At 37.5% G+C, this 26,238-nt stretch overlaps 1 protein-coding gene across 4 annotated transcripts in view; it reads right to left on the reverse strand.

Annotated features, from left to right (window-relative positions):
- LHFPL2 (lipoma HMGIC fusion partner-like 2) overlaps window positions 1–26,238 on the reverse strand; it is a 92,108-nt gene that overhangs the window by 33,492 nt on the left and 32,378 nt on the right. The window contains exons 2-3 of one of the 4 annotated variants that reach the window (XM_017743671.1): window positions 25,905–25,957; window positions 17,007–17,059 (exon numbers count right to left, since the gene is read on the reverse strand). The gene's annotated coding sequence lies outside the window, so the exon portion shown is untranslated. Of the gene's footprint in view, window positions 1–4,618; window positions 4,686–16,909; window positions 17,060–25,904; window positions 25,958–26,238 lie in introns of those variants that run through there. The other 3 variants (XM_017743670.1, XM_017743672.1, XM_008640915.2) reach the window with 3 other exon arrangements.

Here is a 26,238-nt window from a genome sequence, read left to right on the forward strand (position 1 = left end):
CTGTAGACATATCAGACTTCTCGACTACAGCAAAACTTTTAAAATGGTAAATATGTTTGCATAGATTTTTTTTTTCTCCTGCAGAGAAAGACTTCACAGGATGTTGTAAATATTCAGATTAATTAAAAATTTTTAACTTAATTGCCAACAGTTTATGAACTCATCACTTCCATGAGGCCTGCCTTGCTATTTGACCACAGGAATAAAAGCTTCTTTGGACACTTAACAGGTATCTACAACTGTAATCTTGGAAACAAAATAACAAAGTGACTCAGTTACTATGTTTTCACTTAGATCGGCTGGTATTCAGGAAGTGAGACTCGCATTACTAATCATCGGAGAGAGCCCTTGAAATGATGAGTGACCTTTTAAAAGTTCAGAAGAATAAACATGCAATGTGAAATCACTGGGAAACAGCTTCTTAAAGAAAACAGGTAATGGAGAAACTTAGTTGAGAATGAATGCATATCTGACACATCCTGACTTCAGTGTTTTGAAGCCAACACGGCTGAGCACCAGCCCTCTCCAAAAAGCAGGGCTGCTTGTTCTTTCTCTTCACAGTTAAAACCCATGCTTACATCATATTCACATTGCCTACATACACTGTTAACGCTAGAAGACTACCTATGTCAAAAAAACTCTTGTGCTGTGTTGCCATATTGTGAGCTCAGACAGTAGTTTACACTAAGTCCACCAAGCAGCTATCAAAAAATACAAACAATTAGGGGCTTTCCAAAACTGCATTTCAAAAAGACAATTAAAAAAACAGAGTAAGCTAAAACTGATTACATCAAAGGTAACCCTTACAACCTTTCACTGTATGGCAGGCATGATCTTTAGTAGAGAAATTCAAGAGGCATTCATGTAGAGGAATTTAATTTATTGAAATAGAAGTCAGTAATTGGATCTACCTATAGTGACTGCATATCATAAACACAATGAACTTGAAGCCTTGGTGTATATCAAGGGCTATGAATTAACTAACACCAATGAGATTAACTGAGGATAAGGAAAAGGGCTCATAGGATACTGATGCACTTTGAAAGAGCTATGCTGCTTTCTCAGATAGAAATAGTACATGAGAAGGAGATAATCTTTTGCTATATCTCAAGAATGTATGTATGTGCTCAGATGTCCAGAGAATTGCAGAAAGAGAGATCTGGAATTTTTCTGCCAATGGAAAAAAAAGAGGGGGGTGGGAGTGGGGCAAGGGGGGTCTGGCAGGGGGATGGGATCAGAATGAATCCTACATCAAAACTGTTCCATTTTCTCCCTGTCAGAAAGGGGATGGTGAATGACGTTTTTATTTTTTAAAAACAATTGGAGCAGACACAGCAGAACTCTACTTAGTTATTTCCTGAAAGTACAACATAAAGTAGCATGAAATCAAAAAAGACAACATTCAATCAGGGCACACAGCAAGAAAGAGAAGTTAGGTATATAAGTACAGACTGAAGAACAGCTAGCAGTACTATAGAAAAGGAAGTAAATGTAAAATGGGTCACAACTGAGTAGCAGCCAAAAGAATGACAAGATGACAAAAGCAAAACCAGAATGTTCTAATTCAAAGATGTGTTAGTACTCCTACCAAAACACAGAAAGTGGTGATTACACGCACTTTCAATGCATCCAGCTTTTTGATTTACATTTCAGCAAAATATGTAGACATGACAAAAGAGATCAGAGGACAGCAACAAGAATAGCCAGAGGTCTTAAAAATGTGATGGGAGGGAAGATACAAGAAGCCTGAATTCATATAAAGTACTAGATATGATATTAACTGAAGTGATATAACTAGGACCCTAGAAATAGAGTTCTAGTTCACAATCAGTGCATAAACCCTTCATAGATTAATGTTTTGTCCAACAAACAATTTTGACCTTAAACACAAAACAGAAGCCTATTAGGGTAGTTGTAAAAATAACTGCAGTACTAAATAGAGCCATAAGAAAACATAATAGAACAGAAAAAATTCTGGGTAGGCTTACCACCAAAAAAATCTGTATAACGATTTTCTCTACCTTTCTTCCAGTTTCAAGTTTCAGCAAGAGCTATGAAAGCAGCTGTGGCTGGGGCAAGCTTGAATGGCTGGACAGAAATGTGGTAAGAATTTCAGGGTGAACTGAAAAGAGCCTTCTTTTACAGTGCAATCAGTCAAACTCGAGATTCATGCCCTTCACATGGCCAGTCTATAAATTACAGGACAATAAATCAACCAAATCAAAACAGGATGTGCAGGGCAGTTGCTGTGTTTCTTGAACACCTCCTCTGGGATGCAGATGCAAGACACCCAAGGGGGTTTGGAGTAACTTCCAGCCCAGGTGATGCATACGCTCAAAATGATCCAGAACTAATTATAAAACTAGGTCCTGTAACAAAATCTACTGCTTGGCTTCCTGACGACATTTGCACTGCGCTGCAGGAACCTGCAAGAAAACCTTTGTATGCCATCACAATCCAAGGTTACTTTTTTCTCAAGTTTTAGATACGTTAGCTCAGAGCTTCTCCACATTCCCTTTGGTAACAGCTAAGGCTGCATAAAGTAACAATGTAAGTGTTATAAAAATGTTCAGTTGACGCAGTTGCTTGTTAGAGAATTTCAAGTTGGGTAAGGGCATCCCCTTACAGGAAAGGGGAATGAAAGTTGTTGCAGTTCAGCCTCAAACTCCATCACAGGTTCCCTTTATCCACCAAAATGTAAGTTCTGCCTTAGTACAGAGATTGTTCAACACTTTCCACTCTTAAAATGTATTTTCATTGCTTACAACTTTGCCAAAATAGCAGTTTGGGCTGAGACTTTCCACAGCAGATGCCTGCCTGAGGCTGAATTTTTTTGCACAAGTTTCAGCCAAACAATTTATATGTTCTAGAAAAAGAAGATACATTTTTCAGCATTAAAAGCTTTTGGTGACCTTTTCTTCAAGAAAAAAAACTTCATAAGAGTGGATAAAATCTTCTAGTCCATCAGATGGTTCATGACACAGAGGGGTGCACATCTACCCTGATTTGGCAGCTGGAAGCCTTTCATAAGTTTGCCCAGTGACTTGAATCGCCATAGTCTGCATCCTCACTTTGCATACCTTTCTGTCAAGCTGGAGTCCTGACCAGACTAGCAGAGCAGTCACCCTCCCTAGGGGACAATATGTGATTTCAATCAGCTGTGCACCATGTCAGATCAGGGATGAAATCAAAGCTGAAGACAGAGAGTGCTTTTCCTCTCCTGCCAGTGGCTGAGCTATGCAAAGGGCCATGCTGGGGGGATGCTTTAGAAAGAAACAGTGAAAGAACTTTACAAACTAATCCCAAAAAAAGAACACACCGAGCACACACACAAAAAATAACAACAGCCACACCACATCTGGAGACTGGGTGGGCTGAAGGAATGAAGTGAGCTGGAAGAAGAATGACAGTCTGGTTCAGAGAGACAGAATTTGCTGATACACAAAACAGATAAGGTCTCTCCAGGAGGCACCCCAACCAGCTTACTCAGTGATAGCAAATGGGTGTTAACAGTAACAGATGGAAAGCACCTAGAAGGGTACAGAATTTATTTTGCACCAAGTACCCTCAAGTCTGGCATTTCCTTACATTTTAAAACTCTTCATGACAGCATTCTTAAAGCTCCCTTGTTCCTTGTTCTGAATCAGTACTTTACAATGTCCACATATATATTGCGAAGAGTGAACTTAGATGCTACAGTGAAGCTAGCCTAGCAGGAGACCAAACATCATCCTTTTCTTCCCATTCCCTGAAATATTTTCCTTCTTCTCTTTACCATTGTGGTAGCCACTGGATTCCTCCATGAGGTGACTGAATCTGACAGCCCAGCAAAAAGTTAATCCGGAAGAGAAGGGTAGGAAAGAAAACCAGGAGGGAAGCACACAGGCATTTTCCCAGTGAGCAAGCAGAACTGGCTCCTAGTGAAGATGAAAAGCACCCCAGCTGGCAGTAGGAAGGCGGCATGACCACACCCCAGGGAGCAGCAGGGATGAAAGCAAGACCAAGACCTCCCACTTCTTTTCAGATAAAGGCCTTCACCATCACAAGTTGAAGGACATTATTACAAAAGTTACAGTGTGACATAACAATTGCTTAAATCTCCCCACTGATTGGGGCCCCTAGAAAAAGAAGCTTCTTTCAGAAAACATGTCAAAACTATTGATATTTCTTCATTCACAGTCACAAGTCAAGTCACATGCTGGAATGATTTCACTTTAGCAATGTTTCAGTGACTCATAGGCTGGTGTGCAGTATATTATCCACAAAGATCTCATATTTATTGTTTAGCTTGTATCTATTGGTTGGAAAACAATATAGTTTTATGCAATCACTCTTATTTTTCTGTAGTTCAATCACACTGGTCCAGTTGTATCCAGGGGCAGCCCATCCACTTCAAGATTAAAACTAGAAAAATAATTCTTCTGTTTTCACTGAAAGTTCTTCCTCCTTTACTCGACATTACAACTACACCCATTCTCAAACACTACACTCCAGACAAAGTTTTGAAGAGTTCTCTTCCTATTTTTTCATTCACAACAGCCTGCCAACCCCACCATAATGCCAAATTCTGGCAATCCTTGCAGTTTAAGTAAATAAATAAATAAGCATTTAAACCCACCTCAAAAAAGGGATAGGGTGATCCAGCTCCCAGCTGCAACGCTTGTGTTTGAAAAGTGTTGCAGCGTGTGGCCTGAGAAGCAGCACATCTGCCCCTGCACTGAACAGTCCAGCCTTTGTTTGGCTCTGACACTGAGCAGTTGGGCTGCTGTGAGCAGCCGGAGTCACACAAGGAGCCTGTGGTCCCCAAAACACCCCTCGGAGAGTGCTAGGCAAAACCCCCCAAAGTTTCAGAGAGACCTGGGGAGAACAGCTTTCCTCATGCCATGGGCTTGGAGCAAGGATGCTAATTGTAATCGTGAAGCTGCTGATTATCCTGAGAATGCAGAAAGACGTGCACAACTCAGCTTTCCAAATGAGTCCCTGCAGGTCACTCCTTATTTCACAGAGAGACAAGTCTGGCTGTGGCCTCTCCCTGCCCCACAGTCCTTCTGGACAGAGCTGGGTCTGCATCACAGATCTACAGCATGAAGTGTCCTGAAGCAGGGAAGGGCTTGCCACACCACTCTCCAGCTACAGACTAGCACCATTCATCACACCAGCTGACAGGTTAGACTTGTGTACTTGGGAAAAAAAGGAAAAGCAACAAAAACCCCACCACACACTGAGCAGTCTGCAGCAAGAATCAAAGATTATTGCATCACATTCCTCTTGTGCTGCGTTCAGGGCTTTTTTGGCCTGAGGTCTTTTCCTGACCTCATCTACCATGACTATCCTCCAAGTCCTGTCTCAGAGCTCATTTCCTCATGGGAGCTCAACAGTTAGAAACTACAGCTACAGATGCACATTAAAAAAACTAAATATGCACACACTGTCCAAGTAAGCTCTCAAAGAATGGGCTTCCAGTTGGTTTACTTATCCAGTTCCAGCAATCTACTTTGTTCCAGACTGTTGTTCTTATCTTCAATATATTGATTTTATTGCAAGATGCTTTTGAAATCAGAACATCAGATATGACTTCCCAGCATAGGATTAATGACAGGAGGCCTTTGGTGAAGGTTTCTCTGAGCTCCTCAGAGATGGAATGCACTTTTTGAGAAACTCCATCTCTTTCTAGACTGTCGGGTGCTGAGTACCTTTAATATTACATACTTAATTGAAAACACCTTTACACTCACTCATGTGAGTTGGGTATACTAATCCTGAACACCAAATGTGTCCTTGCAGAGTTTTACATAATCAGTAATCAGTGTTAACGTATATATTAAACACTCCAATTGCAATAAATATTTAGTTTAAAAATGTTGCAAGTGTGTATCACATAGAAAAATAAGGTACATCTGTAAGACATCTATAGGTACACACAGTAAAGAAAGCAACAAGACTCAGTTCCCATCAATTAATAAGAAGTGCACTAATAAAATTGTAGTTTAAAAAAAAAAAATTACATTTTCCTTTTTCTCTTCAGGAACAGCAGATACGAACTTCAGTAATTTGGTTTCCAGGTAACAGACAGGAAAGAATTTCTCTGAGAGAGATGAAAGGATTTAGGTAACACTGTATATACAATTAGAATTCCTAAATGTTTGTATCACTGGCAGTTCCTGTGAGTGCTGGGGAAAGATTAGACTTGATTAAATTGCAATTTTATTTATGGACTCAGTTGTGAAACACACAATAAAAATCTATGTGAGACAAAACTCAAAATTTTTTTGTAAAACATCTGAACTAAGTTTCCCAGGTATTTTCAACCTAAAACCTCATTGTGTTAATATGAGCTGAAAACAAAGTCCTTTGAAAGTGTTAGATGGAGAAGTAAAGGGATAAGAAAAAATTACTTCAGTTCAAGAGTCTGAAGTAGATATTTCATGGCCTATTTGGACAAAATAGAGATTTAAAATGTGTTCATCATATGGTTCCAGTTCCACATGGGTAATGATGTATTCAGTTCAACTGCTGTTTATTTTCAGTACTAATTACTCATTAGCAGATGCATTTTGTCATGACAAGATTTTGCTATTGTGATAATATTTCCTGGGTAGTTTGGAAGTCCTACCATATTCTAAATCAGATGCCCAGAAGTTTGATTCAAGAATTGAAATTCTAAGGAAATAACCTCCAGCAACATATTTCAACAAAAAAAAATTAGAGGTCAGAGAGGGAAGGACACATAAACTTAGCAGAATGTTCCTTTTGGTCCATGCTTATCTTGAGAATTGTCCAGGACAATTAGACAACCAAGTATTCCTATTCTTCATGGGGAAAATGAATGTACTCATTACTGAAAAAATAGGTTTTAAACCTAATCTAACAATACTGAATATAGATTTGAAAGTTTTGTGAGAGTTTACAGTCGATCCTGAAAAACCTGGATTTAACCTGTTCAACCCACTCCCCAGAATACTTTATAGGAAGGAGCACAGTCAGCCATTTTTTAGATTTCAAACCTGTCAAAAAAGTATCTGACATGGATTTGGGTTTAAACCACTTACTACACCACGCTGCTGAGACAAAAAAGTAGTTTCTCTTCCTAAAAGAATTCAGACAGTCCAAAAGCAAGCATTTCTTTTCAGGAAGCTGGATTTAGATGCATTATACAAGATCCTCAAAACGCAGGTAAAAGAATAGCAAGCTTTTGCTGCAAACTTGGCATGTGAGAACAACAAAAACCCCAAAACAATTAAAATTACAAGTCAGAGCATGAAATATTCCCTCCTTTGATATTCTTTTGCGTTGTCTTGTGTCTAGGCTTTGAAAATGTCCTACACTGCCTGTGTGCCAGAGAAATTGCCTTTCCCACAACTCTAAGCACTTGTTTATGTGAAATACACTGCTGAGCTAGCCTTCACCCCTCAGGTCTAATCATAAATTATACTGCCAGGCAGATTTTGTAAAAGCTTTAGCACTGATTCAGCCATGGAGATTGAAAATAGAATACCAAAATGGAAAAAAGTGGTTATTGATGGAATATTCTCTTACTTAAGCCACATGTTAAGGTTCTCTAGCACAAATCCTGTTTTAGTCACACAGGCAAAAGACAGATGTCAGCCCTTCAGGGCCTTTCACAGTGTAACAGAGGCTGAAGAATTGAGTTAGCAAAAGAACTTTGAAAGCAATAAAGGGGCTTGCGTAGGGTAGAGCTAATTGGCAAGAAGAGTGCATAGTAAATGCCAATATGGGAAATGCTCTGAGGTGGGTGAAGCTGCCATTTGACGCCCAAAGTCCCAGGATAATGCATTAGCATGCACAAACAGAGGAAGGTCCTACGCAAAAGTAAGCATTTTCACAGTCTGTTTGGGATATTTCCTCAGCCAGCCACCTCATTCTCCTTAACAGAAGCCTCTGACAGTAAAGAAAGTAAAACATCCTTCCTTACTTTTGTTTTTGTAATACAAACATTATTCACATAGTAGACTATAAGAATATGCTTCTTTTGAAATTCTCCTTACTTACATAATAAATATACAAATGTGCCTGAGTTTTGTGTCCACAGCAATGAATCCCTGTTCTGCAGGATTAAAGATTACAGTGGGCTACTTAAAAAAACCCAAAACACAAACAAACCCATTGAGAGAAACGTGCTTCTTGCTATGAGGAGCCTGCAATTTGAATTTCAATGCTTTTAACATCCACTTTCTGAAAAACACCATTCACAAAGCTGAAAGAAATCCATTATTCTTCAACTGTAGCCATCAACTAGAGCTGACAAATGTTTGAAAAAAATTTGAAAATAATATTTAAAATTTATTCAATTCCAAGAGTACTGCGCTACTTACATTAGAATATATAGAGAAAATATACTCTCTAATCCCATAGAGTTAAAAGAAAATCACATTGGAAAAATATGTACAGCAGTTTGAAAAAAAAAATTTCTTCTGCAGTTTAGTAACTTCTATTCAGCTATGACACGCCTTACTAAAGAACCTTTTAATGACCTTTAAGTTCAACATTAATTCACTCTGTTGGTAGCTGTCCTCCAAAAAAAAAAAAAAAAAAAAAAAAAAAAAAAAAAAAAAAAAAAAAAAAAAAAAAAAAAAAAAAAAAAATTAAGCTTCTCAGGTGTGGATTGAATTGATTTTCCTGTTCTGTTTCATTGCCATTTTAATTCATACCTTTCAATTTCTTTCGAGGTTCTTTCTATACAGTTAATATAATATTTGGCAAAGAAAAAAGAAAGGATACTTGTATCCTTTCCCTCCCCTGTCACTCACCTCTCCCCCATGAAGAGCAATCTACAGCCTCTCCATTTGTCACTGTTGTTGCTGTCATCCTAAGAGCAAGGGAAAACTTTTTACATCTTTTAAGACAATCTTTTGGCAAGTCAAAGATAAGTCCTCACACAAGAAGCTGATGCCTGAAGTCAGATTTGTTTTCAGTAGGAAGTTTCTGTTTAAGTGGGAAGGATGCAAGCTTAATTTAAATTTACTTTACGCTGTCTCACAAGTTGATGAAAATTGCATTTAAAGCCCAAAAGTCAGTCCTGACAAAAGGAAGAGATTTGCCATGCTCATCAAAGCTTTAAATTGCCTCCTTCAATAGCTAGTATGAGAACATTTTAACAAATAAATAGAGCAGAATAACACAGATCCAGTTCAGAGGTCTTTTAAAAAACAAGACCATACAAGTTATCATATGCTTCTGTAGGGGTGTATTTGACCTTGGTCTACCAGTATAATCATAAAATGGACCCCTGAACCACAGTGGTAGCAAGACAAAGCAAGTAGTTAATGTTTTTCCAGTGCATGCTCTTAACACTTTGTGTCACAGACACCCATCTGTCTCACTATCAACACATCTCTAGGAAGAAATAAACTTCCACTGCCCTATCTCCTCTTTCAAAGAGACCCTGCATTAACTTCCAGAAAACCAGTGATAAACTTTCTCAATCTCTATGCAAAGGTGTCAGTTCTTTGTAATCATGTACCTTTTCCTCCAAACAAAAGCTCTGCTGCTACTGGTAGACCTGACTATTTGCAAAACTCATTGCATGAATGCTGTCAGATGGAGCAGCTGTGGAAGCTCACCCTGTCACTCAGCCTGCCTGTCCTGTTGGTTGTTCTTCCCTTCCACAGTTGAGATCGATAACATTTAACTACAAATAAAAGAAGCAAATGTCTCCATTTTGCCTGGCATTGGAAGAACAAAGGAAAATTATGTAATTATTTTGTCATTATTTATTATCTGAAGATGGGAGAATGTACGGTGAAAACAGAAAACATTCAAGTGGATGAAATAATAGAATATAAAGATATTAATGGCCTGGAAATGATCATGAAGATAGCATATGTAATCACCTAGCCTTACAAAATTTTCAATTGTTTTTTTCTTTTTTTTTTTTTTTTAAGATAATCAGTGTGATTCTGTGTTTGGGACCCACAGCCTTACTGAATAATACTCTGCATAATTGTTTTTCTCCTGTGCAAATATTTACATTGTATTAGTGGAAGAGAAACCCATACTCTTCCATCCCTGGATTAAAGCATCACCACCAAGTTACACAAGAAGTCATGGCTAACTGGAAACAGCTGCTAAGCCACTTGCATCTCTGTTGTATTGTAATACCCACCAGTAACTCAGAAGGATCATATCTTACATCTGCTTCTCTTCTCTTCTACATCAAAGTCTTAATAGATAGCTTGTAAGAGAAGTTGTCATTGAAGCTAGGTCTTGAGGAGAGGCACAGAAACTCATGCTGCAGCTGCTGCAGATGTTCCTCTGTATGTTTACTAATAGCTGCCTGCTGAGTTTTAACATTTTGGAGCCAGGGTTTCCAGATGTCTCCTCCAAAATTAATACAAACAACCAGGAAGTTTACAGAAGTAAGATGATCTAAAAATTTCTCTTTTCTCACAATTTTATTTCTGATATCTGCAGAGGAGCTGTACACAACAGAACAGATTTTCTGCCCCAACATAAATATGCACAACAACAGCATACCAAATAAAAGTACTGCAGAAGATCCCAGATCAAAAATCACCACTTTCACATACCAAAGACAGTCCTGGATGCTCAGCAGCATTGGCCAAGCCACTGCATTGCCTCCTCCTAGTGCTGTTCATATGTTACCAGTATGTCCAAAATGAGGAGCTAAGGCTTGGCCTGACATTAATGCCCATCAGCTTTGAGGAGACATTATCCATAAGGTCTGACAGTACAAATGAGATACAGAACTCCACCCACTAAAATTTAATGAAAATTCACACCACCTTAAACTTGAACATTTTTTGTCCATCCTATCCTACACTGCCCTCAAGCAAACTCATCTAGTTTGTTTTCCAAAAAAGTAATTTAAACAAAAAAGAGACACTAAGATATGATTCACACCCCCAAACTTTCAAGCCATGTTTTGTTATAAAATGAAACCCTGCCAGGTCCCTTTATCAAATTTATCTAATATTTTCCCACTCCTATTGAAGAATTAATGTGCAGACATTCTTTCTTAAAAAAAATTAATTAAAATAAAACCAAACAAAACAGACTGTACTGAGGAATCCAGCTTCAGTGTATGCTGCTTTTATTCAAGAACTCAAATTGTTTCCAGCCAGCAACCCACAATGGCCCTGGATACAACAGGCACTTATATTTCAGTGAAAATTTTGCAAAGATGTACACACACAAAACAGGTGTGTGTATTTACAGACTTTCTTACCTCCCACCAGAAATGTTTCTTTAAACAAAGAACTACTGTTTTTTTCCTAATGGAATGAATACTTCTAAAGCCCTGAAAATCTAGCTGCAATTAGGCAATATAAATCAAACCACAGTAATGAAACATGCAGATGACCCACTTTCCTAACCAACATAGCAGGAAGGTTTTTTCCAAGTATTTCTAGTGATTTTTAGCATTAGTATGCAATGTATTTTTGTCTGTTAGACAGCTATTGTCCATTCCTGGAAAAAATGTTTAATTCTGCATTGAAGGAAAAAAAAAAAAGAAAGAAAAAAAAATCCACCCAAAACAAAACCAACCCAAAAGTATGTAAAACAAAGCAAAACAAGGAAACTCTTCATGCACTACAGCTAAAAGATATAGTCTATATGGGGAAGAGAAATCATTCGAACTTTCCTCCATCACGACAGTTAATTATATTAAACAAAGACAAGATTTTAAAAATCTTTACCTAGTATGCATGAACATGGACAGAACTCTCGACTTTTGGCTGAAATGTGTCCAGCTTTGTTCGCTGTTTCAGAGCAAACTAATCTGTCCAGTTTGTGCCAGCAATTCCATTCTTGTCAAAGTCTGTAATACAGACCTATGAAAAATACTGATTTCATAAAGTTTCAGGTTTTAAGAAAGTTCACAGAAAATTCTTCATTGGCTTGTTATCAGGTAGCATCAGCTGGTAAATGGCAAGTTGAAACAATTGCAAACTATTCTGGAGAATACTTTACTAAGTTAGAAAGAGATTTGATAAAAGCACATTTCAAAACAGTGTTGGCCCAATATCCTTTTCCAAACAAGCATGGCATACTTGTTATTGACCAACATTCAAACTGTTGCTATAGGAGCTTATCCATCAGCCTCCCATCTGCTTGGCACCTCTCTATTCTCTTTCCTTTTTTGAGCTAAAAGTCATCTTGAAGATGTGAGGAGGATAGCAGTAAGACTTCGAACCTGAGAACAACAGACTCTGCAAACAGCTAGTGTTTTCTTATTAATCCTGGGATGAGAAAAACCAACAAACCCATAACTCACTTTCAGGAAGAACATCTTGTAACTTACAGATCAAACTTCACTGTCCCCACTTCAGTCATACATCACCACAGCCAAAGTGATTGCTCTCCCTAAAGGTACAGTAGTACCCTCTTTTTAGAGAGAGAATTACAAATTGTCTCTCAGACGTAAAATTAATGTTTGAATACTAATTATTTTTTATAACATGTAAATGTTGGCTTAGAACAACAAAGAATGGCATGAAGCAACTCTGCATTTCCAAGGTGGCAGCTATGGGTAAACAAAATACTGTGCTAGAATACTGCAGTGACAGGAGCTACATAATTTACAGTTTCTACAACACTGCAAACTCCGGAGTATATTCCTACAGTGGCTGAAAAGAAGGAGAAGTTAAGCAGCATGAAATTCCTTTCTCTGAATATAGCTGTAGGAAGGCTTTCCACTCAGCAAAGAAAGGACTGGAATCTGATCTTGATTCACTAATATTCAATATACTGCATACAACTTACCATATGTCTGTGTGATTTAGCATCTCAAGTTTTTATTTTTTCCTCTTGCAAAACTATAGCTCCCCTTAGCCTTTTCTACTTTAGAAAGGACAAGTCACTTACCAAGAACTGCTGTGTACCAAAAGCTGAGTTCTGCCTTGGAACAAAGGGGCACAGTTCAATTTACCCTTTGAAAGGAGCAAGCAGGCTATTCTGCTCAGCTATAACTAACAGATATAACTACTATCCAGTAGTAAGTAACACTAATGGTAACATTTAAGAACTAAAGGTAGTGATAATGATCTGGGACAATGCCTCTTATTTTATGAAAATTATAAAGCCCGTATGTTTACCAGTATAGCTGCTGTCAACCCTTATTGTGCAAGCCATCACACACAAGTCAGAAAAATGCTTTAGCAACTGGAAAACTCTGTCTAGATCTTTATCAAGAGCTGATCAGAATAATAAGATCACAAAGACTTGTGCATCCATTTAATTAAAATAATATGTTCCTTACTGCGGCATGTAGTTCATCACACTTCAGCAAACTGACTCCATTCCATCACTGTTTAAATAACTTTTCCATGGCAAAAACACCTATTCTGTTATAATAAATTTAGATCAAATGATAAATGTTTTACTCAACAGACTTTGTTCTAGACTATGTAATACAAATATCAGACTGTTAAGGCTTTGAGAGACAGAGTTCAGTCTGAATAGGTCTTTTTCTTGATCCTCAAGTCACAGAATATTAACAACTTAAGCTGTGAGTTGCAAACTATTTATAAATTAAAAAGTAGGAGAATATGAGCCATTCACAAAAGATTCAACAGATTTTTTCCATCTTAATACACTCATGTCCCAAAGATGAATACTGCTTTTGTTCCAAAAATAATTAGGGTAATGACAAAAGGTTTAATGTTTTATCTACTATTCTCTATCTCTTGCTCTCTTCTTCTCCAAGACTTCTGAAACATACATGGCTAATATCTGTTAGCCATTAATTTCTCTCTGAGCCTCTTTTAACCCTGTGATTTACAGACTCCAGAGGTGGAAATAAAAGTCTCAAATATAATGAGGTGAAAGAAATAAAGCTACTTAATAGTGTTCTAGGAACAATCTTTTTGCAGGATTTTTCAAATAACATGCCAAATTCTGTGAAGTTCTAGAGGACCCTTTCAGCATGAGGTGTTTCAACATAACTCCACTGTTAAAGGTGAAGTAACTCTCACTGAAGCCAACTGGAGTTTTACACCTACATTCAGTGAACACTGGACAGATGTGTACCCGTGTTACAATAGATATGGAGATACCCTTCCTTGTTCAAACTTAATTGCATGCACACAAACACCGTATGAATAGCTCTTGAAAAAGCCACAGCTGTTTCTCACTTCAAGGATTAAATCCAGGTGGATCATGTAACAACTCTTACAGTTATGCTGATTATTCCAAGTTTGAACATTGCCAACATTTTAAAAATGTCTAAAAAACTGGGTGGATTAGGCCACCCTGGTTGGAAAATCTGACAAAATACATAACTTCATATAATTCTCAGTGATTTAGGCATGCTGCAAATTGCTGGATCTATACAATAGACACTGCATCACTGCACTCTTCGCCAGTTAGGAAATGGGACTAACATACACAAACAGCTGAGAATATGGAACTGATCTATAGATTTAACTCAGGTGGAAAATGGTCTCATTTTCTCTTCACCCAAGAGTCTGCTATTCTGACTTCTGTTTCTTGTGGATAAGATTGTAAATATTCATAGGAATATCAAAAGTCCAGCTTTATGGACCTATTTTGGAAAGTGATCCTGTTATTAAACACATTATGTTTTATAATACATTAGCTTCCAATGAATCAAACTGTAAAGTTCTGTGTCACATTATTTAATATATTATGTTTTGCAAATATGAAGTCAAACTTATATAGTCCCTTTGTGAAATATGGGTATAGTTACTTAAATCAATACTATTTCATCAGCTGGCACAGAAAACAAAGTTCCATCCTCAACATACCACTGCACAGTTCCCAGTGTTATTAATTTCCTTTTTATTAGCATGGATAATACCACAAAAATATGCTGCTAGCTGAACCTACAAGCATGATCCTGCAAAGAAATGTGCAACTATAGCCAATACCTATCGAAACCAAGTGAGCTCAAATGATTTCCAGCTCTTGTGATTTTATCATGAGTCATATCTAGTGTTTTCCTTGAGTCACACATTTAGGAGCTTCAGCCATGGTGCCCATAATTACATTTTACAATTTCATTACTGTGGTGAGACAGAGAGGAATCTGTCAGCTTACATATATGCATCAAGACACTAAGCATGCAGGCGACACCCTTGGTCATATGCCAGACTATTTTTTATCAAATTCTGGCAAAACAAAACCAAGACATAGTTACAAAACTGCTTTTCATCTGTTAATGGTAATTTCTGAGTGAATGTGCACCAAGACCCACATACATGAATTCCAATGTGTCCTCTTTGCTGTGTGAAAATTTCACTAATGAAAGAACTCCCATTTTTTTCCTTACAGAGGAAAACAAGTATTTATTTATCGGACAGCTTTTGATAGTGATGGTATGCCATTCCACCCACATATAAGCTGGAACAAGCCAAAAACTGGAGGGACATAGATGAAGCTAAATCTTATGGTTGGGTTATTTTTTCTTTTACCAACCAAATAAAATTAATGAGTAGTATCAGTAAGTAAACAATAGTGACTGGGCCTTGGTTGTTAAAAGCTCTTATTCTGTTCTATGATTTCAAAGCCATTCAAATGCTTTCAAGGTGCAAGTGGGCATGTAAGAATCAACACTTTATAAATCAGAAGGTGAGAGGGAAAACATACAAGTGAAGACATACTTATATATTTTAAAATTCAACTCCTCTGAATATCCGTGCAACGCTTACTTAGTTTTTGAAAAGCCATAAACAAATTGCCTTTCAATATCCACATGAACATCTGCAACTCTGACCCATTGCTGAGAGCAGATCCTGCTATTGCAGCACTGACCAAAACAATTTAAGTCAGTAGATGAACAATAAAGAAAACTTCTCCTGTCCTCATTTCCAACACTGGAAGTACTAAAACTTTCTCTCAGGTTGCACCCAGCAGGAAGAAATTCCAAATCAGCCATGGATTAAGTAGATGAACTAACAGATCTCTGTCACATCAAATTGTTAGGCTATTTTATATTTTAACTAACTTGCCATTTAACATGGAAAACCAAAAAGATCCCAAAATAAACTCTCTCCACAAGACACATTCAAGCAAGCATGGACATAAGTGTTCAACAGAACTTAATGAAGCATAGGAAATCTGTGACAAAACCAAGGATGAGCTTCTAGAATATGCTGCCTTTTACCAAAATAAGTAAGAATGTGCTCTGGCTGCTATTCTTACAAACATCCCCATCTGGCCTCAGCAAACAGGAGAAAAGTGATGCAATTTTCATGGCACCCACAGCCTCAAACCCAGACACTCTGCACCTAGGTGTTAGCAAGCCCTTACACAAGGCTTCTCAAATTACTGCTTCCCACCAAGACCTGAAACTGGCTCCCTTTAACATCTGTTAATCTAATTGGTTCCTATGAGCCCATAACAATTAAACCGGTTGTTGCAAGGAGCAACAGGGAAAGGGGATTTTATATATCCACAGCTGGGCTGTTAGCAGAACAAATGGACTGCACCTTACTCAAGGGCTCTCACCAAAATTCAGTTACTAAACTGTAAGAACAGGAACAAACCTCAGATGAAGCTGATGGCCTCAGCAAGTGGACTGAGCTCAACACACTGATCAGCTGCTCTGTCACAACAGCAATCATAAAGGGGGACAAAGGCTGCCCAGTTTCTCTAGTCATCAAATACAACAGTTAGAGAAAAATGTGACTGGTCACGGCAAAGATGGATTGAACAACTCATTCAAAGAGTAAACAGAATTTTTGCATGATATATTATAAAGCTGACAATTTTTGATTAGCATGTAATAAAAATGGAAAAAAATGGAATCAAAGTACTTCTTTAGATTAAAAATATTTTTTCAAATAGGAAGTAAAGCAACAGCTGAAGGAACTGAGCTCTTTACTTATGCAAAACACTTCTGTGGATTTCAAGTAGAAATAACTTTTTTTCCCCCTAAAGAAGAAGTGAAAATGGAACAAAGTAATACCCAGCTCAGTATCAGCCCTGGTGCCTTTCCCACAGACACTTCAGAATATCTCTGTGTGCTCACAGCAGATTGTCACCCTCAAAAGGAATTTTCTTACATGTGAATAAGAGTTCGCAGGGTAGGAGCTGTAATATCCTCGGTATCATCAACCTACAGAAGAAAAGGAATAAAAACTTTGTCATAAGTTTTGCAGATGTCTAAGCATGAACATCACATCTTACATTCCAAGAAAGCAAGCTAGCCCTGCGGTTTTCTTCCAGTGCACCAGATTAATAAAGCTTATTTCTTGTCCTTTCTACAGTCTAGTTTTAAAATGACGTAATGAAACTCTTCTCAAAAGTGTTTTTGCTCTGTGCTCTCTGCTATACTTTCTACCCTAGTATTCAGCAGCTGGGCACAATGCTGAACTGAGGCGACACCATCACAACCCTTAGAAGTTCCTGAGAAGCTCCTTCAAGAGTCTAGCACTTTATGTGCCTCACACTTGGACACCTGAAGGTTTACTAGCTCCCATCTTTGGGTGTGGGAAGAACAACAACTGTTATTTATTTTGTGGGAGACAGAGACTTAAGCTTTCAACCTTTGTTTCTTTGCTCTCTAGCTACAGGCTTTTATTTTTTTAACTCTTTTGCTTGCTATTCATCCCTTTCTTAATCTGTTGCTCTAATTTTCATCAATCTTTGTGAAACTCCACGAAGTCAACTTTAAAAACAGAAATGCTTTTAACAGAGAAGTTGAGACTTAGTACTCAGAAGTGAATGCAGAAACTTCTCACTTTTACAGAGTATTATTGAAGGAGATCTATGTATCTGAAAACCCTTTTTTTTCCCCTTTCTGGATGTTTCCTTAGACTATGACAAATGGTCTCAGCCAAGAAACAATTTATTTTCTCTGATGATTGCAATACACTTCAAACATATCATAATTACACTTTAGTCATTTTGAATTGAACTCGGGCAACATTAGAAGGTTGCTCATGGTATGTAGAGCTATTTGATGCTTTAATAGGTTAAAATATTAGAAGTGTGCCAATGTAACCAGATTACTTCTAAGGATACTCAAATACCTGGGAACACACAAACCTCCAGACAGGCTTTCCATAGGTTTAATGTTTTGAGCTGTGCCTCCAGACACATTTGGAAAAAAGAACACGGCAGTCATTTAGACTGTCACAAAATATGCTAAAAGATATGACTTTGCACAGCTAATCCTAATTCCTATTTTATCACTGTTAGCTGAGCACCATCCTAAAACAGAAGTGATGAATTTTTGAAATAATTTCTGAAATGTAGCACAAACTAAAGTGTGCTATTACGGTTCACGTATTTTCTTTAATAAGAAGGAATTATACACATAGATTGGTGATTGAAAGAAGTAAAAATAAATGGGATAAAGACTTCCCAAGTGAGAGTCATGGCATCTGGTCCATTTTCTTTTGATTCACTTAGATTATTTCACATGCAGACAAAGCAGCATCCCCTCTATATTACACAAGCATTAGTATGCTAGTAGTAACTCTGAGGAAGAGTCCCTCCAGCTGCCAGGAAAATAATCATTAAAAAATTATAGTAACAAATAAAAAGAACTCGATAACCATCCATGAGAATGCCAGGGAGGCAGACCTAGAGAATGCTTTAATTGCATTAAATATAATGTTGTCTTGTCATATGCCCATCCAAGAGTATTTTATTATCATACTTCTAACAGATTTGACAGTTTCAGGAGAAATGTGAGTAGTAGCCAATTTCCACAGAGAAATACGCTCAACACTACCTGGAAAACTAGTGGGATTTCAAGGCATGTTTTCAACCTCCCTAGCATAGAGTTTCTTTTTGTTCTTCTCAGATTCAACTTTTCCAATACATGAAAAAAAAAATTATCTGCAGGGAAAGATTTTTCCCTCATTTAATAAAATCCATAAATCTTTAGAGACTATAAATTTTTTCACTGTCTACTGCATTAAATTTTACCGCCAAAAGAATCTTTATGAAAATATTTAACTTCCTGCATGATTTCTGAAAGAAGTGGATTAAAAACACATCCGATAAAGGACAATGGCAACCTTCAACAAGCAGACAAAACTGTTTTGCTTTAGGAAAAAAAACGGATTTAAAGAGATGTAAAAAGTGTAGAATCAAAGAAAATAATCAGCCTACATTTGGTATAGCAATTTTTTTCAATTACAGCAGTACAGAATTCTATCAGGCACTTAAACTATATGTCACCAGAAAAGCATTTAAATATTTAGAAATAATAAAATACTAATTTTAAAGGTATTTTTCATGGGCATCTTGAAGTATTTTAGGAGGCATATATAGCATAAGATTGACCCACCTTTGGGTCAGATATGTTACCTCATCCCTTCCCACCCATTCCTCCCATCCATTCCATGCCACTGAAAGTCAATAATATTCTCTCACTGTTGTATAGTCCTTGTCCCAAGTCCTTCTGCATTACCTAGCAGGGATCTGTGACTGCTGTTCTGAGGGAAGCACTGCACCTGTGCAGAACTGCAGCAGCACGATCAGATCACAGCACTCAGCTGTCAGGGATACCTTACTACATGTATTAGTAGATGTCCTTGACTAAGCCATATCTCTATCATCTCATGCTGATTTAAAAATCAGTGAAGGAATGCTGGTGGTTCCCTGGTAACAAGTTCAGCCAGCAACCTTTGCTCGTTAGGCTGGCCAGTTCTCAGTTTGTAACTATCACTGAATGCTTTTTCCATGGTCTGCCTGCATAAATTATCAGGGAAAAAAATATATTGTATTCTTACGTTTTGATTCCACAGTTTTAGACTCAAAAATTTGAACAGCCATCAGCAGGTTATTTTCCAGCTTGCTTAGAGGCTGTAATACCTTCCTCCATTTAATAGCTTTGGGAAGTAATCTAAGAGCTCCAATAATTTAATATAGAAAGGGCCAGAAAGATGTAAGAGAATTCCTCTCTGGGACATTGAAGAAAAATGGTTAGACAGCCTCAAGAAATGCAAAAGAAATTCTTTATTTAAAACAGTTCAGTTCTAGTTGGTAATAAAGTACCTGGCTCCACCACTGAGCTCTGTGCACTTACTTTCTTCATAAAGTAAGTCTAGTCAGCCAGGGTTGAAAGCAGGTTTCAATGATAATGTTGGTGAGTCCTGACACAATGTATATAGATTTCTCCTTTCACTGACAGTTTCTTGTTAAGAATATCTCTTTTCCCAGACATTACGATGGCCACATTTAAAAAAAAATTATTTGTATGCACAAGAGTAACACATCTGCTTATCTTCAGACACATGTTGAGCATGCAACTCACAGATCCTACACTTTGGAAACAAGTCAGTGTGCTGCAGAATGTGGTAGAAGAAAGGAGGGGGGGTGGGAAGGGAAGAAAGGTAAAACGTAGTCTATATAGCACATCTGAAAATGAGCTCAAGCTCTTTCTAGTTCCAGCAGCTGCCTATAATGGAAAAAATGAAGAGTCGCCGTTGCCAAAGAAGTGGGCAGTAAGAAATAACAGATGTGAAATTTCAGCAACATCATTGGCTAGGTCAATTTCACAGACGGTTTGAGAGCCAGGGTCCCTGCTGGGCTGCAGCATTCTCAGAGGCACACTTACTTTTTTGCTGCTGAACTGTTGTTCCCTTACACTCGGCAACCTCACCCATAAATGCAACTGACAGGAAACATTCATGTCCTCGCAAGTGTGTGTGGACTGTGTGTAAAGGCTCCTTGATTAAAGTTAGTCAGTACATTTTCCAAAGTCATATTAATATTTTGTGTGTCTCTTCCTCAGTCCTGTTCACCCTTTTTTGTTTCATGGAAATTTATGGTGAGTGGGGAAGAAAATACAGGTCCTTCAACACAAGATCTTATTACATGAGGCTCACAAAGAAAGTAAGATCAAAGAAGCCAATCTAATCTCTTGTATACATTTTTAAGAGAAAGGGCAGTAGTGAAAAACGCCCTTCAAAGAGTCAACTCCAATAATGCAAGTAATTTTCAAGGATGAATCAAGTTTCTTGACAGAGTTTAAAGGGGAAATTATGAATAAAAGGTCTATAGAAACTATCACATCAAGAGCAATTCCTGTCTCTCAATTTGCAGGGTTAAGTGGACTTTAGTATAATTTAGAATTAAATAAAAGGTTATATTTAGGCATCAGAAATATGCCTTGAAATCATAATGTGGATAACAAAGATGACTGTTACTTTAGAAAAAAAAAAGGCAATTAAAAAGCAGTATTAGAAAAATATACTTTTAGTGAAGAACACCTAGTATCAGCAACTAACATCAGCAGAACTGTAGCTGGGCTGTCACATCCACTGCAAGACACTCTTCTGCCGTGTGCAGAATATGGTTGTAAAATGCAGCTCTTAATAAGCCTAGGTTTCCATGCTATGTCTCATCCGGTGTATTTATTACCTGTTGGTGAAAGAAACGGTACTACTCTCCCCACCTACTTCCAGCTGCTTATTATGCCTTTGTCCGTTTTGTTACATCTAATAATTTCTTATCCACAGGTCCCGCCAGGCCAGCATAGTGTCCTGATTTAGTTTTCCTTCCCAGGCAGTTGGGGTTTTTTTTCCAAATCAGATGCTTACCTTGAACTCACCTTGGGACTGGGGGCTGATGCAAGAGAGGGAAAGAACAGGCTGAAGTATCCCTTTTGGCATCAGCCTGCAGTTGCACAAGACCAGATGCAATACTAAACCATGCTCTGGAAACTATTACTAGCTTTCTTCTTGTAGAATAACTGTTCAAGTGTCTTCAGGATTCCACATAATACAGTGAGTTTCTGAGAACTAATGAGAAACTCTGCAAGTAAAAATTGTAATACTATAGCAAGTGAAGGACTCCACAGGCACCAAAGCACACTGACATGAACTGAGGCTCAATACGTGGACAAAAGGCCTTGCAATCTAAGTCAACAAGAGGAGTAAGAAATTCATTAACTTTCCTAATACCACGTAGCAGGTTAATAACAGAGGCAGAAGTCAAACGCAGGAGTCAATACAGGCTGCTCTATGCACTACACCGCGCTTCTTCCTATAGCAGCAATTGCTATTTCCTTACTGCTTGTGGTATGGCATCTCCATGCCAAGAACCGCACTAGGTTCCAGAAAAAATAACACTAAAATTAACCATTGTATTTGCTACTCCATAAGCAAATTATCAGTACAATGCGGTTTACACCATCTGAAAGTACCCAGTGCCTTCTCAAGGAAAGAACTTGAAATCACAATATTTTTCTGACTCAGTAACACATCCTTTCTCCCCTCTAATGACAGACAAAAGGAAAGAAAATGGAAAAAAAAATCCAGTTAGTTTTTGTTTCTATTAAATGGAAGTGAGGTCCAATTTGGGATTAGTACGTTTAGATCATCTTAAAGTTCTCCAAAGAAGGACTAAACCAAGATGAACTACATGAAAAATAAAACAGAAAAGGCAAAGCACAGACACAGAAAGGAGATTTAACAAAACCAAATAAACCCAACAACACTGGTTACATATCCATTTTTTGCTTCTAAAAGTAAAACCCCACCCTGTCTCTGTGCTGTTATGTACATAGTACAAAACTGTATTGATATAAACAGGACCATATATCCCAAATCAAACACAAATCCCCAGAATCAATTCCCTCTCCCCATCTGTATTCTGCTCTTAACTACACGGATTTCACACAGAGAGAGAGACCCTTTGGTCACCTCCGAACTATTAACAAGTTTCCTATTTCAGGCTTAAGATATGGCAGGACTTAACCAGAAACACAGAATATGATTCCTGAAGTCACAAAATACCATCATGAAGCAAACTTCAGCACACAGATGACAGTTAGAACATCTTGAGCAAACCACGGCTTTCCTTCCTCTGATGGTTATCACATCACAAGGAAAGACCTAAACAAAGACACTCTGCTTGCTTTCCTTCATCTTGATTTCTCCCAGTTGTTTCCAAGGCCTAAAGCACAGCAAGGATCCTATCCAGGAAAGTTAGGTAAGTTTTATTACCTGAAGAGGAACAGGACTAGCTAGACAAAACATTTCTTTTCATGAAACACAGAAGAATATATGGCACATCAGCTGACAGGTTCCAGAGTAGCTGGGATGACCGAAGTCCATGGTCCAAGAACTGCACCTTTCATCAACCTCTGTCAAAAATACCAGCAAGTGGCCAGTGAAACTTCAGCTATTAAAAGAGGGGATCAAACCTCCATGTCTTCAATGACCTCATGATCACCCATCAGAGTCCTGAGGATAACATTCCCCAAGCACATTAACACTTGCTGTTTTCCAGAGATGTCCAACACCGGCATCTGGCACAGCATATGCTTTTGCTAAGTCATTTCACCAGAGTGTGGATCACCATGAGCTGTGATCTGAGGTACTGAAAGGATCTTAGCACCCCTGCATTAAGCAATCACTTCTTGGTTAATATTATATGGAAAACTAACATAACTGGTGCTTTCTTGCCTAATACAATTTCAGAGTCTATATTTCATGTTTATTAGAAAAGGCATTATAAGCTTCTATCCTACTTATATCACAACAAAAGGAGCACACACACGTGAGGAAGTATGTGAATGCTCTTATAATGTCATTGAAACTTTGGGGAGAAAAACAAGAGGAAAGAGTAAGCAAAATACCAAAGATTTCATTAAGAGATTAGCAGAAGGTAATTTGATCCTTTAAAGTTTTATCTTTGTTGTTTATTTATTGCTTCCAGTTACAATATTATTAATTATTTTGCTACAACTGAAATGAAAATTTTTATGTAAATAAGTGCTTAACTATTTTCAAATGTTTCCCCAAGAGAAATTATCCAATGCCTTTGAATAAAACACAGACAACTTGACTTTGCTATGCTCATCAGTGCATCTAGAGAGAGACTACATTATTTATATATATGTTGTAAACATGTACATTATTTACATACTGTTATGAAAGAAAAGTTATAATTTCAATTTTCTTTTCATCATATTAGATCTTCACAGAGCGTATCTTATCAATTGTGCAATTTTACCAACACCACTACACTTAAGCCTGTACACTGGCTTCCCACCTGCTGCTGCTAACACTCACTCAAGTTGTTTTTTAAGTTTGGTTATTAATGCTAATGCTAGTGTTTCTGTTCTGTTGCTAAGTGTCATAGGGCTCCCCTCTTAGCTGGTCTGAGGCACATTATTATAAAGTAAGTTATATTATCTGTACTACCCAAAAAGCAATTTTAATTTAACAACAGTCTCTTTAATTCTTAACTATCAGGTTCTTAAACAGCATCAAAAAAGATGCTGTAAAAAAGAATTTTTATTGAGTATTTTTTGTTGAGTAAAGATACATGAACTGTCTATAATGCTCTCATTCCGTTTGTGCACTGATGATAACATGGATACAGCAGTTTAGTCCTGATAATTGTCAGGCAGTGGAGGATAGAAGCACAGGGATAGATTAAAATGTAGGCAAAAGATAATTATCCAAAACTAACTGACAAACTTTAAATTCACTTATCTACTTTTCCTAGTGAAATACAAACAGAAGTAGAGAGGACATAGTAAATATAGACCTACATGAATGCAAATATTCTAAACTGATAGATTCCTTCAAGGTTTTAACTGAATGCTATTTTTAGAAATGGAGAACAAACATAATTTTACGAAGCCATTCAAGCAAAAAATAATTAAGAAACAAGGCAAAGGTTTCTCACTGCTTTGGTCACCAAAGTCAACAGCACATGGACCAAAATACATGGGCTCTAAACATTTGCTGTCAACAGCACTGAAATCAAACAAAATCACTTAAATACTAAATTTTTCATGTAAACTGGCTCTGCCATGGAAACCAGAGAACTAGAAATATTACATTGCTCCAAATAACTCTCTCTTGGAAAGAAAATGCAGTTGATTTTTGAAAATATTATTATACTCTTCTTCCATTGGCCTCTTTTCCCAGGCAGCCAGCAACAGGACAAGAGGAAATGGCTTTAAACTGCACCAAGGGAAGGTTCGGGTTGGACATAGGAAGGATTTTTTCACTTAAAGGGTGGTTAAGCACTGGAATGGGTTCTGCAGGGAAGTGATAGTGTCACCATCCCTGGAAATGTTTAAGAAAAAAACTGGATGTGGCACTTCATGTCCTTAGTTGATATGGTGGTGTTTCATCAAAGGTTGGACTCAACGATTTTGGAGGTCTTTTCCAACCTTAATGATTCTATGATTCTCTTCTGTTCTACGATTATTAAGTACAAGTAACACTGAGTTTATCTCTGCATTTATAAGGCTCTCTTTGACAGCCTACACCTACAGACAGGGAAGTGAAAATATATATTTATAAAAGGATTACAAAACTCACTTTTTAAGGTATTTGAAATTTTTCAAGTTCTTCCTTAGATCCTTCTTGCATTCTTCTCTAGTCAAAATGATACATATTTGGCACACACAATGCAAAGAATCAGCAATAAGCATAGGGGATCAGGAACATAATTTAACTTTACAAAGGATACCACAGTTTGCAGAGGGGGAGTTAAAAACCATGAACAAAGTTTGCAATTTAAAGAAAGAAAAAACCCAGCTCACAGCAATTTATTAACTTACTTCAGGTGTCCATGTATTTTAGAATGATATCGCATTTTATAACTGCTCAGTGTATAAAATTGCAATATTCTGAAAAGTCAGGCATCATTATTTTAACAAAAAGGGTCAAGTTACCACTTCAATAAGTACAGATTGAACTGTTACTTGAAATATTTTAAGTTTTCTCAAGGTCAGGGTGATGTGAGGAGGAAGCTTCACTTATTAAAAGCAGTTAATGAGACTACCTCCTCTTCTTCTTCTTAAAATCTCTGCTTAAAAATGTTGTCTGAATGCTCTGAACAGGAACTTGCTGCTCAGAAGAAAACATTCAAAAGGTATAACCTACTGAACATCTTTCACCCTTCATACAGTAGTAAAACTTCAGAGTCAGACAGCATGTGAAAACACAGAAAATATAATCAAAATTTTCTTTACTCACCACTGTCCCAAATACTTAGGTCTTAGTCAACCACTTCAGATGCCTGGCAATACCTAGAGAAATAATTGATGTAAAATGTAAGAAAGGTACACAGCCAAAAACATCAAAACAATATTCATGATTAGTGCTGGTGGCTGGAATGGTGAAAATGTTGCCTGTAAGAGATTATATGCACATGGGTAACATCTCACTACCAGGCCCCTTCTGCTTGGCCAGAAACGCAGGATTCTAGACATCACTCCAACCATGAAGGCATTAAGAAAAAGCACAAAGCCCTGACTTCATGAGAGCAGACTTTAGACTCTTCAGGGATCTGTTTGGTAAAGTACCATGG

This window comes from Corvus brachyrhynchos, unplaced genomic scaffold, assembly GCF_000691975.1.
Source record: "Corvus brachyrhynchos isolate BGI_N302 unplaced genomic scaffold, ASM69197v1 scaffold8, whole genome shotgun sequence".
Taxonomy (NCBI): Eukaryota; Metazoa; Chordata; class Aves; order Passeriformes; family Corvidae; genus Corvus; species Corvus brachyrhynchos.